The sequence below is a fragment of the Eleutherodactylus coqui genome, chromosome 4, assembly GCF_035609145.1.
Source record: "Eleutherodactylus coqui strain aEleCoq1 chromosome 4, aEleCoq1.hap1, whole genome shotgun sequence".
NCBI lineage: Eukaryota > Metazoa > Chordata > Amphibia > Anura > Eleutherodactylidae > Eleutherodactylus > Eleutherodactylus coqui.
In genome coordinates this window covers 150,062,030-150,068,029 of record NC_089840.1, presented here as the reverse complement: position 1 = coordinate 150,068,029, position 6,000 = coordinate 150,062,030, and positions in this window count along the sequence as shown.

Below are 6,000 nucleotides of genomic sequence, written 5' to 3'. Positions count from 1 at the left end.
TTACATATATAAATACAGAGTTGGAAATAATCCAACCCCCATTGCAAATTAGATTTATTTGCCAAATGTACAGACTTTCAGCTGTTTGCGAAAAATCAATCAAACAAGAACAATTTAAAGGGTTACTACGCTTTTTACAATCTTTTGATTTGTCACAGTGACAAGTCACAAGTTTTGATCAGTGGGAGTCCGGTTTCTGAGACCCACACTGATCGCTAAAATGAGTGGGATAGAAGCATTCTTCTGGATGATTTGAATTTGTCTGTTTCTGTCATTGTCTGGAGACATACGCGGGCTTAATTGAAAGTCTGTGGAGTCCATACACCGTTCGCAATGATAGCCGAATGGGCACAGTGCTCAGCTGAGCGCTTTTGCCCTTTCATCTTAGAGATAGGTGGCAATCTCAGCACCCAGACCCCTAAAACATTTATCAAAACTATGATGTTGCGGCTTGTCGATCGCGACAGCGTCATGGCATGCTGGCCACGATGCAGGGTCGGACCTGTTGCCCTGTTGCTATGAGGGCCAAGGGTTAATGCATGTTGTGCAGAGATTGCTTGTTGCTATCTCTCTGTATGCTGCATAGTTTCAGGCTGACTATTAGTCATACCTGGGAGAGGGTTGGAGGTGTGGTTCTCTAGTTGCTCTTCCTATCAGCAGGTGTGGAGAGCTTTATATTCATACCCTTCCCTTTCCTCCTTGCTGGCTATGCAGCTTTTTAGAGCAGTGGTTCCAAACCTTTTTTTGCACCAGTGACTGGCTTTGAGCAAGACCATTTTTCCATGGCCAGGCAGGGGCGGGGGTTTGGTCATATGGTTGTGGGGTTATAGAAGGGGTTGCAGCGCTATACACCAAACAGCACTGTAGACCGGGGAGTTCTGGTGGGACCTCGGTGTACAGCTCTGTAGACCAGGTCCCCGCCAGAAGTTATGCCAGGAGCCACGTCACTAAGGCCATCCTGCCGCAGAGCAGTACAAGTAAGGGTGGAGACCTAGTGATGGGCTGTATACGCCCAGTGTACGCCCACACGCCGCTGATAGGCTGCTTGCAGGAAGGTCCTTGCAGCGTGGGGATTTAGTTTTGCCTGGGATGGAGGGTCAGGGATTGTTTCAGTTTAAGGCTTACATAATTAGCTGTAAATGCTTCTATGTGAGAGTAGGGTGGCATTAACATAGAAGTATTATCAGCTAATAATGTAAACCTAACATTGAAAGTAACCCTAACCCTAAACCTCCATCCTAGCCTGCATTTTATTAGTGTGTTTCAATATTTCCTTTATGCAGTTTGCTATAGACTTCTGGGGGAGCCCAAGATGTCAGCCAGTGTCGCCCACTGTTGAGATACAGGGCAACCCACTGCCATGTCAGTGTGAGTTGTAATCCTGTATTGTGGGACACACCCATCAATTGGCTGGCTTCTGTGGTATTGTTCACATTGCAGATTTGGTTGTCTGCAGTCACTCCTCTCCAATCTGGGCTGGGTTGAGTGGGTAGCTGCATATAAGTCTTCAGTGGCGAATTTAGCTGGTTTATAGTTTGGCTTGCTGCATATTGTTAGGTTCTACGGCCATTGTACCTACCTTACGACATTGTGCCTACCTTACGGCCATTGTGCTGGCCTTATGACGATTGTGCCTGCTTAGCGGCGATCGTGCCTGCTCTGCACCTCATCAGATACTGCATTTTTGGCTCTTTTCCAGTGAAATATCCATCCCAGTCCGAAGTCATTCCCCATGCTGCTAGGAGCTTGCCACAACTCCCCTCCAACTTCCCCCCCAACCACTGCTAAAATCTTACCACTGCTGCGGCACTTCATCCAGTGAGGTAGAGGCAGCGTCCCACAGCCAACAGGGTGGATGACAGCAACAGAGCAGGGAGACCGGCAGGAGGACGGGAGCCAGCACAGCGCAGGATGAGCAAGCAGTGAGTGACAGCAGCGGAGAAGGGAGACTGGCAGGAGGACGAGAGCCAGCGTAGGACGATCGACCGGAGGGGTGAGTGACAGCACACCAGAGAGGCCAAGGACGCGACAGAAGGCCCTGAGAGGGTGAGGAGAGAAGGCAGCCGTGTAGCCAATCAGCTAGTGGGGGCGTCACCTAGATGTCAAGCAGGCTTACCCTTGTCGACACCCAACACTTCCGGTGATGACAAGGTACAACAGTACCGAGCAGAGAACACTGTCAGTGTTTAGTGCTGGTCTGCGACGGCATCGTGGAGCGGCAAAAAAAACCAACAGCCAGTTCCTGGTCCGCGGTGGTTGGGAACCCCTGCTCTAGAGCGTTGGTTGGAGTAGGTGGAAGTCTCTAGCCCAGGTGTAAAGCTTCAGATTCAGTTAAGTACTCGTGTTCCTCTCTGTTGTTTTTGATAACCCTTTATTGTTTTGCTTTTGCTTTGCTGTGTCAGTGCACCTCTCCAGGGGTTCCTGTAAAGGACAGTCAGGGCCCAGGTGAAGACAGTGGGACTGTCCTTCTCGGGACAATTACTCTGCTTTTAGGCAGGGGCTCCCTATTTCCCTGTTAGGTAAGGGATAGATCTTTTCCATCTATTGTGCCTGGAGTGGTGTTCACTGTCCTGAATTGTTGGTGCATGCTTTTTGCATTCTGTGAATGTCACGTTGCATCCATCTTGGGCATGGCGCTCCTGTGCCATACGGATGTGACATATGACACAGAAGTTTCTAATAGCTTAAAGGGGTTGTCCCGCGATAGCAAGTGGGGTTAAGCACTTCTGTATGGCCATATTAATGCACTTTGTAATATACATCGTGCATTAAATATTGGTCATACAGAAGTTATACACTTACCCCCTCCGGTGCTGGCGTCCCCGTCTCCATGGCGCCGACCAAAGCTGCCTTCTCCCTGGATTAGATGCGCTTGCGCTGTCTGCCCTCTTCTGTCCGGCTCCGGCGTGCTCGCGCCGCAGAGGTCTTCTGCGCATGCGCAGAAGACCTCTGCGGCGCGAGCATGCCGGAGCGGCCCCTTCAGCGCAAGCGCGTCTAATCCAGGGAGAAGGCAGCTTTGGTTGGCGCCAAGGAGACGGGGACGCCAGCACCGGAGGGGGTAAGTGTATAACTTCTGTATGGCCAATATTTAATGCACGATGTATATTACAAAGTGCATTAATATGGCCATACAGAAGTGCTTAACCCCACTTGCTATCGCGGGACAACCCCTTTAACACAACTAAAATAACAAGTGGTTTCTCCAACTTGAAGACAAAAGGAGACTTTGAATGAGTAGTGAAGTCTCAGAATTATTCAACCCCTTGATTAGTATCCCTCATAAGAGCACACATTTGCAAATCAGGTGTTGTCTTAAGCACACCTGATTAAACTAATTAAGGGCTTCATTAGTTGCATCAGGTGTGCTTGAGATAAAATCACATTAAATACCTGTGTTGGTTTAGGTTTGACCCATACCTGATTCACTCACTTTGATTTGTATCTTGACCTCGATCTATCTGATTGCTGCCTTCCCTGACTCTGCCTGTCTCTTGATAATGCAAGAACTCTTCCTGTTCTGACCTAGGCCTGTATTTTAAAGGGGTTGTCCCGCGCCGAAACAGGTTTTTTTTTTTTTCAATAGCCCCCCCGTTCGGCGCGAGACAAACCCGATGCAGGCATAAAAAAAACAAACCGTCCAGTACTTACCCGAATCCCCGCGCTCCGGCGACTTCTGACTTACCTTGTGAAGATGGCCGCCGGGATCTTCACCCTCGGTGGACCGCAGGTCTTCTGTGCGGTCCATTGCCGATTCCAGCCTCCTGATTGGCTGGAATCGGCACACGTGACGGTGCGGAGCTACGAGGGCAGCTCTCCAGCACGAGCAGCCCCATTCAAAACGGAGAAGACCGGACTGCGCAAGCGCATCTAATCGGGCAATTAGACGCTGAAAATTAGACGGCACCATGGAGACGGGGACGCTAGCAATGGAACAGGTAAGTAAATAACTTCTGTATGGCTCATAATTAATGCATGATGTATATTACAAAGTGCATTAATATGGCCATACAGAAGTGTATACCCCCACTTTGTTTCGCGGAACAACCCCTTTAACTACATCTCCCCTCAGTACTGTGCTACAGTGCCTCAGACTTGTCCATGTGAGCTGGCACTACACTGAGACTACTTTTGGGAGTAAAAGCCTGGGGCCCCTGCAGCTAAGACCAGATCAAAATTGAAGGGGTTAAAGGGTGAAAACCAGGAGACCCCTAGGTGCTGCTCTCAGGAGTAGTTCAAAGTAACTACTCAGGTTTACTATATTTGACTTATCCATTACACACTATGTTAATAAAAGTATTGGGGTCTTCTCCAATCCTGTGCTGTCAGGTGAAGGAGATATGCAAATCAAATGTGTGAACATTAGGTATAAAGGAGAGTATCATAAATGCATATTCCAGTACAGAAACCATCAGAATGCCACAGGGTGTACAGTTGACAAACTTCCAAGGGATCTGGTGGTGGGATGTCGTCTGAGCAACCAATTAGTATGGGACTTCACAGCGCTTTTGGGCTTTCTAGAGTTCATTGTTGGCAATATTATTTAGAAATGGGAACCATCCTGTGTGTGCGGTGCATCTATGTTCAGGGAGACCTCGTAAACTGACAGAATGTGGACAACGAAGCCTTGTACGAGCTGTGAAGGCATCACGCACATCATCTGCCCTCGCTTCGGAGGTCTCACAGGCTATTGGAAAATCTATTAGCACTAGAACCATCTGTAGGGAATTGCATGCAAAGGGTTACCAGGGACGAGCGGCTGCACACAAGCCTAACATCATAGCAATGAATGTACAGAGGTGTCTGCGATGGTAGTTGGAGCATCATTCTTGGGATTTAGATGAGTAGAAGCAAGTGTTGTGGACAGCTGAATCACAGTACATCATCTTTTAATTTGATGGACGTACTTGGGTGTGTCGGTTGCCTCAGCAGTTTGTATGCGACTGCATCGTCCTAACAGTGACATTTGGAGGACATTCTGTTATGATGTGGAGGTGTTTGTGCTGGGAAGGAGTAGAGCCATTGGTTATAGTAGAGTCCACCCTCAACGCAAATGGGTACAGAGACTTTCTGGACAATGTGGCATTACCTATTCTGTGGCAATACTTTGGCACAGCTCTGTGCCTCTACCAACATGACCGAGCACTATGTCATACATCACACAGTGTTGAGGCTTGATTTGAGGATCAGAACATCTTCAAACTTTATTGGTCAGCTCAAAGTTCAGATCTCAATTGCATTGAGCATCTTTAGGACAAACTATAATGCCATATCCATGCACACCCAACATGCCATTCATCTCCCAGATCACTATCGAAAGCTCTCCTCAAGGAATGGAGGCAAATTCTTTTAGATGTTTACCGGAATTTAGTTGAAGGCATGCCTATGAGTGTTACTGCAGTCATTGACGCCAAAGGCGGCCCAACACCAGTCTGCAAAATTTGAATAAGATGGAATTTCATCACCTTCTATGTGTTTCCCAATACTTGTGTCAGCATAGTGTGAATCTATAGCTCAGTACATAATCCAGAACCAAAATTGAGCTCATAGCATAAATACGGCACCAGAGCAAGAAAGTTCAGACCCCAAACCAAAGCACTGAATTAAACAGGTTGTCCAAGATTTTAAGACTCTTTCCTAAGGGCAGAAAATGGTATAAAATAAAGAAAAAAACAATACTCACCCATTAAATCTCTAGTCGTGCAACGAAGACATCATGTCCACTATTCACGTGACTGCTGAAGCCAATCACTGGTCTCAGCAATAATGCTTGCATGTATGACACATGACCACTGAGGTCAGTGATTGGCTGCAGTGGTCACGTTAATGACATGTAGTGACCCAGTGGGTCCTACAAGACAGGCTTGAGGTTAATAGGTCCTAGGGACCTCGCTATGAGCAGGGGACATAGGAGGCACCCTTCAGGAGAAAAACCCTGTTTTTCCCTGCTTATATGGCTAAATCAGATCTGCCTAACCACTAGTGCCCTTTGTGATTGGCTGC